Source organism: Protopterus annectens, chromosome 10.part0 (genome assembly GCF_019279795.1).
Source record: "Protopterus annectens isolate FY-2018-M chromosome 10.part0, PAN1.0, whole genome shotgun sequence".
NCBI classification, from domain to species: Eukaryota; Metazoa; Chordata; order Ceratodontiformes; family Protopteridae; genus Protopterus; species Protopterus annectens.
Genome location: NC_056744.1, coordinates 1,587,513,059 through 1,587,527,758, shown reverse-complemented (window position 1 = coordinate 1,587,527,758; position 14,700 = coordinate 1,587,513,059). Strand labels below are relative to the sequence as shown.

Genomic DNA, 14,700 nt, shown 5'->3' with positions numbered 1-14,700 from the left:
AGTAAGAACAGCTAGAGGTAAGTCAGAAAATGGAGAGAACAAAAGTAAGAACAGCTAGAGGTAAGTCATAAAATGGAGAGAACAAAAGTAAGAACAGCTAGAGGTAAGTCAGAAAATGGAGAGAACAAAAGTAAGAACAGCTAGAGGTAAGTCAGAAAATGGAGAGAACAAAAGTAAGAACAGTTAGAGGTAAGTCAGAAAATGGAGAGAACAAAAGTAAGAACAGCTAGAGGTAAGTCAGAAAATGGAGAGAACAAAAGTAAGAACAGCTAGAGGTAAGTCAGAAAATGGAGAGAACAAAAGTAAGAACAGCTAGAGGTAAGTCAGAAAATGGAGAGAACAAAAGTAAGAACAGCTAGAGGTAAGTCAGAAAATGGGGAGAACAAAAGTAAGAACAGCTAGAGGTAAGTCAGAAAATGGAAAGAACAAAAGTAAGAACAGCTAGAGGTAAGTCAGAAAATGGAAAGAACAAAAGTAAGAACAGCTAGAGGTAAGTCAGAAAATGGAGAGAACAAAAGTAAGAACAACTAGAGGTAAGTCAGAAAATGGAGAGAACAAAAGTAAGAACAGCTAGAGGTAGGTCAGAAAATGGAGAGAACAGTTTCAATAGATGAGGAGTAGCTAAGGGGGAAAAATAAAAATAGCATTTAACCACTTTGTAGAATGTAATGTTCATATGAATGTGCAGCAATTAGTTTAGATATAGTAATGCTGATTTATGAAAACAGTGCTATAATTTATTTGAGCTTGGAAGGTGTATTTGTAGTCTGCATTCAGAAATCATCTAACACTCTGTACTGACAGAACAAAATCCATTAATTTAATAGATATGTATTCATATACTTCAGTGTGATCAAACATAAAAATGATGTCACATCCAATTAAAAACTAAATGCAGTTTAGCTACCATACTACTTAACTGCAATGAATACTACTACTACTACTACTACTGCTGCTGCTCTGTTACTGCGACTGCTAACATTAATATACTGCTGTTACTATTATAACTGCTGCTATTACTACTATTACTACTACTACTACTGCTGTTTCTGCAGCTGCTGCTACTACAGTTATTATTGCAACTACTAATGCTAATACTATTATTACTACAACTGCTGCTGCAAATGCTACTACTATTGCTATTATGCAATAACAGCTATTACTACTAATACTAATACTGTTACTACTACTGCTGCTACAAGTGCTACTACTGCTACTCTTACTATTACAGCTACTAGTATTAGTACTACTACTCGAGCTACTACAACTGTTAATACTATTGCTACTATTATTACTAAAATTGCTACTGTTACTACTACTATTGCTTCTGCTACTACTGCTACTGTCACTACTAGAACTGCTGCTACTGCTACTAGTACTATTTTGCTGTGACTGCTACTATTACTATTACTACTACTGCTACTGCTACTACTAACACTTGTGCTAATCTATCTACTACTATAATATCCCCAATATTGCTACTCTCCCAGCATTATTATTACTGCCACTCTAATTTAATTCTCTCTGGTACTACTACTTCCATCCATCCGCTTTCTAGCTCCTTCCTAGCCACTACCTCTACCAATTCAGGTAAAGGTCTTTGCCTGGTCCTCTAGAGCTTTGACTTCACTATTGCTCTTGTCACCTTCTTGTCTTTTAAACCACACACACACACACACACACACACACACACACACACACACACACACACACACACACACACACACACACACTTTCTTTCAATTTTAATTATACGTATAGTTAATCAACAAATCTCATTTTTTTTCTTTTTCTTTTTCTGTTTCTCTCTAGTTTCAGACTATAGATGTCATTTGGCATCTCCTAATAGAACTCTCCACTACATACCTAATATCTTTACTATATATGTTAGTGCTTTATTTCTGGCAGTTACTGCATAGGATTAAGGAGCTGTTTCCTGTGGTCCAGTTGTCAGGGGTTTGATTCTCTCAGTCTCTGTTGCCTAACTATGTGACTCTGAGCAACTCACTTAATCAGATAGTGCTCAAGGGCTGAGTCTGAAAAAGGTCTATGGAGATCAGTGGTATGCCCCAGTTAACAACTACAAATAAAATACAATAAATGTAGTCTATTCCTTCTTTCCTAGCAAGCTAGCAATCATTTAGTTAGACCACTCAACTACCAAATTGACTGCCCTTGGTAGCTACTAATGCAACTTTAAATTGTTAGTAAATATAACCTACGTAACCCATGTACAAATGTTATCTCTCCGGAAATAATGTGCTCACTTTCATCAATGCTACACTTATACACATTAATCATATGCTATTATTGGTTTATACAACTTTTCTTCTTATGTAAAGCAAGAGTTGTGTACTTTTAATTAGTTGGTATTTTATATTCTGAAATCTAAATTGTGATACTATTAAATAGATTTATTACTACTGAATATACTTTTATAAGCTTCTGACTCCTGCCCTGCAGGTCTCCCCTAAAAAAATTCACATGGTATCAAGATCTATGTCATGACGAAAGTGCGTTCAGTCAATCATTAATTCTCTACAGCTTTCATTAATCAGAAAAAAACGCAATGTTTCAAGCAGCACAGAAAACAGGAAAAAGTAAAGGTCACTTTTATTTTGGCATGATAAAGTTAGAAAAGTACGTCCTGTTTTAAAAAGAAGGAAAGAAAAAGCAAGAATACTGGTCAGAGGAAGGAATACTTCTAGAGCTTGAAAAAGTAACGGGTAAAACAGTAATAGCCCACAGCGTGGTTGTAATTAAAACAGCAACACAGTCAGGAAACATTTTTAAGGTAAGAACCTTTCATTGACTACTTAACAAATGACATGACCTCATAATACTAAGTACAAAGAAATATCATACAGAATAAACCAGCAAAAGTTAAAAAGGCCAGAAATAGGAATCGGGCAAAGTTAGGCTCTGAAGCAATACAATATATAAGGAGTTGTGATTTCTTTGGTTAGAAACTTTGGAGATTAAGTGTTTCATATGTTTAGAGATAGGGAGCACTGTACTTGAGAACTGCCTTGATCTATGCTGAGTATAAGGGAGTGACTGCCTCTTTAGATTTTGATGATATTCATTTGACAATTAGCTGAGCTAATTAAAAGGATTTCCTGATAATTGTTGCCAAATGACAGTCAAAAGAAAGGGCACTATCATCACATTTACCTAGCACAATGCCTACATTTTCACTTTGTAGTGGTTTGCTGTCAATACAGCATGTGGAGGGGATGGGTCTATACCAAAACTGATGATTCTACACTTCTTAACATTTAATTTGTGCCCATTTTAGCACACTAAGTGTTTACTAGAAATAATTAATTCTGGAGGATTTGGCTATCATAGAGTGACTTAACAACAACCTTCAGTTTGTAGTTGTCTGCAAACTTTTTTAAAGCCAGAGGTCTTGGCTTTCTGCTTGAAGATCTGAGAACTAATTATCAAAAAAAAAAAAAAAAAAAAAAAGAGGTAGCAACACTATGTCCTGAGGGACATGGCTGGTAGAAGTGAAATTGTCGTAGGTTATTACCTGTCAATTTGAAAGTTGGCCTGCAATCTAATGATAGACTGTGACTGGTAGATGTATGACTTGTTTTGTGAATATAGAAGGTGCTTTGTTTATTTGACTTTAGTTCTAATGAAGTCCTTGGCAATTAGGATGAAACTACTTAACTAAAAGTTTTTTTGTAAAATAAAGTTGAACAAGCACCTTACTGCCTGCATTTATTTTCTCTTTCTGGTACACTGGTTTTTAGTTTAGTGTTTTGGGGGGGTGAGTTTGGGTGTATACTTTTTATTTTTATTAGAATGTTAGCTCTCCCCTCTTGGCAGTCAAGGCTGTGAAGAGCTACTGTCCAGAACATTGGTAACCACAGTGAACAATGCCCTGCTGGTGGCTACTGTGGTGAGAGTGAGTGCATAAAAGAAGTACTGGAAATGGAATCAGCCTTTGAATGAGTTGAGTCCAGGCTAACTGTGCTGATGACATTTGACAAAGATATTGAATATTCCTTGGTACTTGTCAATGTAAAGTGAATGTTGTTACTGATCTTGTGACCAAATTCTTCCTAGTCTGTATAAAACTACTTCATGCACACCTTGAAAAAGGTCTGTTGGCCCACTGAGAGGTGCCCATTAAGAAAGTACAATAAATAAATCAAGAATATAGTTTACATCAACAGTGAGGCTGTGCATATCTGTCATACAGAGTGCATTATAAATAACAGTAAGCTTGTGTGCGTCACCACTGACCAATTATGCGCACTGGAAATGCTATTAATGATAGTTGTTTACAAACTACAGTAATACAGTGGAAGGACAGATTCAGTGAAGATAAAGAGGGGCAACAGTGGAGATGATGAATGGGTGGTAGAAGGGAATGCATCTCACTGTCTTAGTTTACTGTAAAAAAATTGAACTTCCTGGCTATACCCCCTCTGTAAAATATTCATTCCTATACAGTAATAAACAAGGCATAGTTTGATTTAATATAACGATAATTATGTCGAGTATGAATGCAATGACTACATAGGCCTACCATTCAAATCAGATACTGTGACATAGAAATACAGTTGCTAACAGTCAGTAAATAGTAATTAATGGAGCAAAGTGTGTTGGGCAAGAGGAGTAGCTGTTAAGAGAGAAAAAGTCATAAAGAATGCTAATAAAATAGTAAGGTAAAACTATAGCAAAGCTATTCATCATTGTATGTCAATCACAAAGTAATGCACTATGTATGTAACTGGAGAGATTATTAACTATTTGTATTCTAACAACTATCTGATAAGAAAAAAAATGCACAAACTTGTCAGCATATATTGGCTGATCACCACAGTGTCTAAAATGTAGTGCATTCATTCATGATACACCCGAATTACTGATAGATAAATCTAAAAAGCAACCTGAGCAGTACAATGAGCCAGTAAAACTGATATAACAGATCTATTAGGAGCTCAATTTTTATCATGCTATATAAAATTATTTCAGAGATATTTTAAATTTAAAAAGAAATATTAATGTCAGATGTGCAGAACACTGCTAATAATGGGATTCATACATTGTTTGCAAGGGTCTCAGTGCTAACAATGAAAGTATAATAGAAGGTGTTATTCTGACAACAGGTAGCAATGCATGTCATGTTTATATGAAATTATTACTGTGTAGTTCTCTGCAGACATATCTGTATATGTTTTGTTACATAGTTAAAATGTGTTGTCATATATTTTCAGAGGGGTCTATATTAGAACGTCGAAGTATTGCTACTTTGAATGTTCTAATATCGAACCCTTTGCATCGAACAATGAAAATAGCGAAGCTGCAGAATATTGAATACTTTCCTAGGGAAAGTATTCAGTGGGCTGTTTCTGCAGCTTCGCTATTTCCTCAACTGTGGAGCGAAGGTGATGGACCGGGTTAAGGTAAGTGTGCAAACAAAGGTGAGTGTGCGATAGGGACCTTAGGGTTAGGGAGCGGGAAAGGTGAGTGTGCGATAGGGACGTTCGGGTTAGGGAGCGGGTAAGGTGAGTGTGCGATAGGGAGTTTAGGGTTAGGGAGTGGGTAAGGTGAGTGTGCGCTAGGAACTTTAGGGTTAGGGAGTGGGTAAGGTGAGTGTGCGATAGGGAGTTTAGGGTTAGGGAGCACATAAGGTGAGTGTGCAATAGGGACTTTAGGGTTAGGGAGTGGGTAAGGTGAGTGTGCAGTAGTTACAAACCTTAGGGTTAGGGTTGGGTTAAGGTAAGTGGATAGCTAGTAGTGTATGTATGGTTTAGTGTAGGGTTTTGTGAAGTGTATGTGTGTGGATTATGTATTTTGGTGTGCTTGTGTTGTATGTATATTTGTTGGAACAGCAAATTTTTTCCCTGGGAAATAAATCGCTGTTCTGAGTGTTCGATGTTATGGTGTTTCGAGTGAAATGGTTCGATATTAGAACATTCGATGTAGTAATACTTCGATGTTCTGATATACACCCTTTTCAGAGTAAAGGCAATGTTGTATTTCTGCACTTATGGTCAGATGATCAGTGTTGAAAAGCACAGCAGATATGAAACATTATGTTACTGATATATAATAACATAACATAGAACAATAGAACAAGCAATAGATATTTTTAATTTGTATGGGCAGACTATAAATGCAGTAGGATAGTGAAGATATCTGAAAATGTGTGTGTGTGTGTGTGTGTGTGTGTGTGTGTGTGTGTGTGTGTGTGAAACAGAAAGATATAGATATACACAAATGCACACACAAATGCACATACTAGTACATGCATGCATGGAACACACACACACACACACACACACACACACACACACACACACACACACACACACACACACAAGCACAGATATGCACAAACACATGCATACAGATCTGTTCAAGCCCATGTCCACATACACACACACACACACACACACACACACACACACACATACACACACACACACACACACACACACACACACACACACACACACACACACACACACACACACACGCATGCAGACACACACACCAGAGTACTTAAGTGAACCCCATTCAAGTTATTACAAATTGTCTCTGAAGTACACATTTTACACCCTACAAATACATTATCAGTATAAACAGCTAACTCTACACAACCTTTAAAGTGAATCAATTAAAAATAATTACCTTTTCATAAAAATCAATTTTCTTATATACAGTCACCAATATATAATAAAAGTAACTAGGCTGTGTACATTCTTTGCAGAAATATGTAAATGACTCCAAGCATTCAAACACTACTACATTATGAAATTGATGACCTGAATGTGTATAACTGTAGCTGTTTCCTTCATCTGTGTAACCAGCATCATAAGTCATATCCCTGAACTATGGGAAACTTGACATGAAAAATAGTTTAACATTCACTCTAAAGAATAACTTAATGAAATTAACTCTATCTCTTGCAGAAGCATTTGCAAGAACTTTGCAGAAATGCTAATTTTTATTTTTTGGTGTCAGTATCTGCCTTAAGGCTTCAACCTCAAAATGCATTAAGTTAACATTTTAAGAATTTTGTTATAAATACCAGCTGAAAGAAGTACCAGAATGCCATTTGTGCCGTCAAGTAATGTGCCAATACTCCTCCACTATATCTGTTCGTTCTCACTTCCATCACTGTAACAACACAATAATTCATTATTTTAAATCATTCTTATCTATGCCACATTTTCTACAGACTGAAAGCAGCCTTCAGAAAGACCACATTCCGCATGCAGCAAAATATGAGTATCTGATTTCTATAACAATATTATTTATTTGTTTATTAATTGTCTTTCGTTTACCAAGAAATTCTGACTAGGCACAAAAAACTTTTTTAGCAGAGGCACAGGGAGAAAACTCCCACATAAAATACATATTTACAGAGAACAACAATAAAAATGAAACTTTTTAAGCAATAATTTGCAGGTGGTATTGAGAGACATAATAAAGAATAATGCAGCTGTGGTGCGTGTGACTATCATAATTCAAATAGACAGGACTGCACCAATACATAAATCAGTCATAACAGTACAAAACCTGTAATACTGCAGCTCACATACTAAAACTATTATTGATTATTTGCCAATATAATGAATTTAATTTCTAAATCTTTTTCTTGAAATAATTGTGATATTTTATGTTCGATCACCTGTACATTCAAGTTCAAACAATTTATTTTTGTCTTTAAATTAAGATGCGTCTGTTTTATAGATGACTATACATGCACATATATGTGAATGCAACTAACCATGGATTCCTTGTGGCATTGTGGGGAGATAAAACCTAAGATGTAAACTGTTTCAAGAAACCGTAGTCAGGAGATGCTGTTAGATTATGCTGTGACTACTTGTGTTTGACAATAATTTACATCACATTTTTTAAGCAGGAATCATGTAACATAAATCTTACATTGATATGTTGTTTTACATTTTTCTGAGTTTAGCTCCTGACAATGATTAAATGAATACAAGTTTTTTTTGTTTGTTTCAAGCAGCAAACCTTACTACACACAGACAATGACAAACAGCCCAGCTGCAATTTGCATTCCAGCTCAAATAATGCAGACTGTCAATGTAGCTTCAGCCCATTAACTGGAAGGGATACTGTACGGGAGCTTCATCTAATAAAGAAGAAGGGTTACTGTACTGTATTTGTAGGCCCAGTGCAAGCTGGGGTCCAAAGATGAATTATGTCACTTAAATCACTTAAATTGTAAATGGGGAAGCTAGTAAAAAAAATATTAACCAAATGGGGTCCAAAGATGAATGATGTCACTTAAATTGTAAACGGAGAAGATAGTAAAAAAAAAAAAAAAAAAAAAAAAACTTTCTTTCTATAACTCCTAAGATTATCATAAGGATAAAAATATTTAACAGGCCCTCGGGCAATATATTTTCAGCCTAAGTCCTAGTCCTCAGAGGCCAGTGGCATTTTTATAGACTATATCAAGTTATATAATAAAGGATGCATCGTGACACTTACATGCCATATTAAGTTGTATAATAAAGGGTGTTTGTATTTACACTGTACAACAAGGATATCAGTGGAAACAAATCACAAGCAGATGTGCATGTCCACAGTTCAGTCTATGTGAAGCGTAAATGAAAATATCTGAAGACCACTGTGTGTAATATTAAAAATTGGAAGTGTATTGTATGGCTCTGCCCACATGAAATGCATGTAAACTGTCTAAACACCAACATATGGAACAGACAGAAATGTGCTGACTGCCCAGTGACACTCGTAACTAAAAGAAATAAATCAAAATCTGTTAAACTGCTGCATTGTTAATATTATTTTAAAATATACTATGCTTTATGAATTTACAGTACAAACAATTCTCAAAGCTGTGAAAAGGTATGGAACAAAGCAAATTCTTAAATGCTGAACACCCTACTAGTTTTTATCAGAACCAACACTGAAAGTGGATGAGCACAGATTTTTTTCTTCAAATGTTTTTTTCTTCGAATGGTGTGTGTGTGTGTGTGTGTGTGTGTGTGTGTGTGTGTGTGTGTGTGTGTGTGTGTGTGTGTGTGTGCACATGTGCATGTGTGTGCACACTGGTATTTTGAGGGGGGATTAATAAAATATGGTAAAAGGATACTGTCTGAATGTGTAACTGATTAACTTGCTACTGTGATCCTCTGGGGCAGTCAGCAATGCAAGGCTGAAATCCAAGTGGTCCATTCCCAATATTTCAGCTTATGTCAGAATTTCTATCATTCTAAATGCACAGTAAAAATAAGACTATCGCCACCAAAACATATCAGTGAAGTATTCTCAGTTGCAGAGAATAAAAAGGATAAAAGAGAAGCCTGAGTCAATATGTACAGTGAGTCTTTTTTTAACTCTGGTATTTATGTTTGTTTCTTTTATAATCTATTGTTCACCTCTTGGTAGCTTAAACTATGCCTTTAGTCCTTCAAAGAAAAATCACGCTTATCAGCATTTTTAAATATTTTAATAAATGTCCTTCTATTTCTTTTCCAGATTCCTGTTCATTTATAACTGGCAATATCTTTCCTTCATAGGATATCAAACCACCTTTCAACTGCAGTCAGTCAGTCTCTCTCTCTCTCTCTCTGTCTCTCTCTCTCTCAGTTACTTCTGTTTCACCCCACTGTTTATTTCAGTCTCTGACTTGCTCTTCTCTCCCCTCTCTTTCACTCTCTTTCTCAGTTACGTCTGTTTCACCCCACTGTTTATTTCAGTGTTTGACTTGCTCTCCTTCATACTATCTGCTTCCAGGTTCCAGATTTACCAATATTATACTGCATACTCGACCTCTTAGGGCAAGAAATCTGGACAGAGCCATAAATTTTGGGGGGACAAAAGCACCAAAATAGGGACAATTTTTAAATATTGCTGTTACAAACTTAGTTGAAAGCATAGCAGGCTTTGCATTAGCATGAATTTTCTGAAGATTATGAAGTCTGAAATTGCAGGGTAATCCGCCAAGCAGTGTGAACCTTGGCTCTGGATGATTGTCACTGTTGAGGTGACACCCCCAACTCCCTGTGCAAGAATGGGAAAAAGAGGTCTGTGGGTGGATGGATGGATGGATAGATATGAACGCTGAAACTGCAGGGCTACCCACCCAGTGTTGTGAACCTTGGCTCTGGATGACTGTCACTTTTCAGGTGATACCCCCAACCCCCTGTGCAAGAATGAGAAAAGGAGGTTTGTGGATAGATGGATGAATGGATATGAAGTCTGAAACTCAAATGTCTATCATTATTTTCTGACTTTAATTTTCAATGACTTGCCAATATGTTGCCAGAAAAACAGAATTTTATGAAAAATGGACAAAAAATATGAGGCAAAAATCTGGACATGTTGTGAAAATCTGTACAGTTGAGACTGAGGTATGTTACACATCACATAGCTGCACCAGAGCTCAAGTGAGTATGAAAGAGGTGAACAGGAAATGAAATTCAGTCTCTAATACTAGACATTAATACCAGTCCCACTAATGATTGGTGGATGATCCTGTTGCCTCAAACATGCACTTAATTTTATTTCAGCTCCATATATCATTATAATTCAATATGAGGCAGTTATCCTTGCTCTACTAAAACACTTTGCAGGACTTTAAGTGACAGTAGTTCTGGTAGAGCACCTACAAAATGCTGGAAAGAACTATTTATTTTCAGTCAAAACGTGGCTGTTTATCAAGGAACATCAGTAATAGGAGGGAAAAAAACAAAAGATCTAAATAGATTACTTTGCAAAATTCTGAATTTGAATTACTTTTGTCATAAGGTTGACCTGGATACATAGCTCCCAACCTCTTAGCACAATAATCTGGACAAATCCAAAAATAATGGGGGGAAAAGCCCCAACAATGGGGACAATTTTTAAATATTGCTGTTATAAACTTGCAGTGTTGCTAGAATAAAAGGTATTGTGATACCATGCATTTTCTGAAGGATATGAAGTCTGAAACTCAGATACCTGTCATTATTTTGTGAATTCAGTCCTCACTAACTTGTCACAAAATCCAGAAAACCACAAATTGTATGAGGAACAGACCAAAAATATGAGACTAAAATCTGGACATTCTGTGAAAATCTGGACAGTTGAGAGGAATATGCCTAGACAACATTGAAAATAAATTACTAAAATAATCTGTTAAGTGAATTGCGTAGATTGCAACATATTTCTTCACTTTATCGTTTTAAAATTACAATAGTTTTTGTTTTATTTTATTTTGCAGTTTGTCAAACAGGCAACTGCTAAACATGTAGATGGGTAGTTATACTAACCCTTTTTGGCCATGGTCTAGATCCATAGTTTAGACATCAAGATAATAGCAAAGAAGCATTATGCATACAATAATTTGTTAACAATAGGAACAAAATGACAGACTGAAAACCCCAGTGAGTTAAAGAATATGACCCAGGAATACAACCTAAGTGGTACAGTACAGGCATTCATGCATTTGGGAGAAGTTAAAAAATTGGTAATGCTGTAAATTTACATATTTACATAAATACATCTCCAGTGGTACAGTCACCTAACTAAAGCATTTTAGAACAGCTGTAACAAGTAGCAGCATTGCATGTTTACATATTTACAGAAATATCATCATCCATTCCCCTTTTGCCATTTTCTACCTGGGGTAAGGGTGTCATGTCAACTGTTGCCATCTATCTCTTGATTTAATACACTTTCCTACCTTCTTCGACAGTCGTGCCTAACTGTCACAGGTCTTCTCTCATATAATCCATCCGTCTCTTTGCTGGACTCCCTCATTTCCTCTTGCCTTCTTTCTAGCTGTCTCAAATTTTTGTCACCAGATTTTCTTCTGCTTTTTGGCATGCCCAAATCACTGCAATCTGTTCTTTTTGACCTTCTGTCCATTCGGAGCTACTTTGGTTTCTGTTCTGATTACTCCATTCCTTTGTCTGTCCTGGCACTTCATCTCCATCACCTCTAGCTTCCTCAACTGCTCTGCCTTTACTGCTCAGGTTTCTGCACCATACAGTAGTATGGGTTGCACCACTGTTTTGTATACCTTACTTTTCAGCTTCTTGGGCATTTTTCTGTCACACATTACCCCTGTCACTCTCCATTTGGCTGTATCCCTCTGATTCTAGCTTTGACCTCTTCATTCAGAATTCCCTTCTCTTCCACCAACACTGCCAGCTACGTGAAGCTTTTAACCCTATTATACAATTTTCCCATCTATTTCAATGTTCATATTCTTATGAGTTCCCTCATTTGCTACCATTTCAGCTGTCTTATCTGTACTCAGTTTCACCCCATGTATCTTCAGTTTTGCATTTCATTCCCTTATCATTTGCTGAAGTTCTTGCTCAGTGCCTGAAATATCACATCAACTGCACACAGCAATGTTGCTGATCTGTCCACTCCAACCTGTTTGCTGATGTAGTCCATCACTAGTAGGAACAGCAGTGGGCTCAGAACCAAACCCTGATGCACACCCACTCCTACTGAAAACTCATATGAGACCAAACACTGTTCGTACTTGAGTCACTGGGTCCTTGTACATAGCCTGCACTAATTCTACCAATGTTTCTGAGACTTTGAACCACTGCAAAATTGTTCAGGTCAGCTTCTTGGGACCTTGTCAAATGTTTTCTCGAAGTCTAAGAATGTCCACTTGGACTCTTTTCTCATCTCGAGCTTCTTTTCAACTATCTGTTTTATGGCAAACATCAGGTTGTTGTGCTACATCCAAATCTGAATCTGAACTGCTCGTCTTCCATCTTACTTTCTGCTTCTCTGCATATTTGTCAAGCAGTCTGTTTAGAACCTTCTTTTAGTGTGATAGGAGTTTGATATCTCCGTACTGCCTACAGTTGTGGATGTCCCGTTTGTTCTTGTATACTGGCACTAGTATGTTTATTCTCCTGTCATCTAGAATGTGCCTTTCTCCTGTATCTTCCCAACATCTTGATCATATCTGCTGTGACCTCATCTTTATTTTCCTTGGTGCTGTTCTTACTTCTTCTAGAGTGGGCTCTTCTTCTTTCACTGTAGGCTGAGAATCGGCCAGTACCGTGTGTGTGTGTGTGTGTGTGTGTGTGTGTGTGTGTGTGTGTGTGTGTGTGTGTGTGTGTGTGTTTGTTTTCATTCAGAAGCTGCTGAGAGTACTCCTTCTATCTGTCTTTGATTACTTGCGGCCTAGTGTGAGTTGGTTGCTACTGGCATCCCTTACTAAGTGTGTCTAGTTATCTTCTTTCTCTTTCTGTGTTTGCATTGCAAGCTGATAGAGTGTCTTTGTGCCATCTGCTGAGTTACATTCCATAAGTTGCTAGAGTACCTCTGATGCCTTGTTTTTTGCCATTGCAACTCCTCTCTTAGCCTCTTTGTCAGCCAGCCAGCATTTCTTCTTTTCCTGATCCATCTTTTATATGTCACATTTTTTTCCTGCATGTTTTTGATGACTTTCTGGCCTTCCACCACCACCAGCATTTCTTATCTGCTCTGCAGTCCTACACATACTGTTCTGAGGTACTGTAATTCTTCTTCTCCTTCATCAACTCCATCTACTTCCTCTTCGTCCAGAGGTGCTAGAGCCTGGAATAATTCCTTGAACAATTGTGCTTTCCCTCCAGTCAACTACCAGGTCTTCAGCCTAGTCCTATGAAAGAGATGATTTAGTTTGTAGGATACCTTGCGATACAGCTGTAATACAGCTGAAGGAAAGTTCCCAGTGTGTATAACCCAGCGTCCTGAAAATGATTTCATGCACATTCTTGTTGATGCTTTTTCTGCTTTCACTTGAATAAGGCTATGTGTTTACGTTTCAGTATCCTGACAGAGTTGGCTCCATGTACCTTTGGAAGCTTACAGAATGCTTCTTTTTGATACTGTGAGTGTTTTTAGGGGTGGACAGTGTCCTAGATTAAACAAAGTAAGTATACTGATGAACATTACTGTCCTGCTTTGTAATGGCTGCCATTTGTACAAGTCACAATTGTGAGTTCTTTTGTTTGCTAATAGAATGTTGTTGTGTCTTTTGGCTTATCCCGGCTAGGGGTTGCCACAGCGGAACTCCGGTCTGCTAATGTTTGGTAGTGGATTTTTACGTGCCAAGTTACCAGCCCTGACACTCAACCTTCAATGAAGGCATGCCCATTCACACATGCCTCCACACAGAAAACGCTCTAGCTGAGAATCGAACGTGACAACGTCTTGCTGTGAGGCGACAACGCTACCATAGCACCACTACCGCAGGTAGAATAAATCTGTACATTTTGTTTTCTGGTATGTGAAGTCTTTGTTTGTTACTGCCAGACTGAAAACACAAGAAGAGAAGAGCATATGAAGTTTTGGGTATTACGTTTTTGACAACGGCTTGCCATGTAACTGGAGACAATAGATGAGAAATTCCATAAAACAGTTTGAGTTGGGTAAGAGCCTTGTTGATATCCGTATGCTGGCAGAATGATAAAGTCAAATGTGACTTCCAGGTATTTTTGCTAGGTGACAAATGGTACAGCTGTATTTTCATTGTCCTTTATAGAAATATGTAGGAAGAAGTTAGTAGATGTGTTATGCTGAAAGGCATGACACTGGATTTATTTGGGTTAATTACTGTTTTTTTTTTTTTTTTGTTAAGTTGCAGAGGGAAAAGAAAATGGATTGTATTGTTTCTAATTGTTTGTTATCCACTGTGGGTTTTATTAGATTGTAGGAGAGTTATGTCATCAGCATAAAGTA

At 37.0% G+C, this 14,700-nt stretch overlaps 2 protein-coding genes across 3 annotated transcripts in view; both read left to right on the top strand.

The window, feature by feature from the left end:
• The window catches only part of LOC122814343 (perforin-1-like), a 232,251-nt gene that overhangs the window by 180,954 nt on the left and 36,597 nt on the right, over positions 1 to 14,700 (top strand). The window lies entirely within an intron of this gene.
• The window catches only part of LOC122813756 (perforin-1-like), a 98,940-nt gene continuing 86,778 nt past the window's right edge, over positions 2,539 to 14,700 (top strand). For both annotated transcript variants that reach the window (XM_044086237.1, XM_044086238.1), the window contains exon 1: positions 2,539 to 2,794. The gene's annotated coding sequence lies outside the window, so the exon portion shown is untranslated. The remainder of the gene's footprint in view (positions 2,795 to 14,700) is intronic.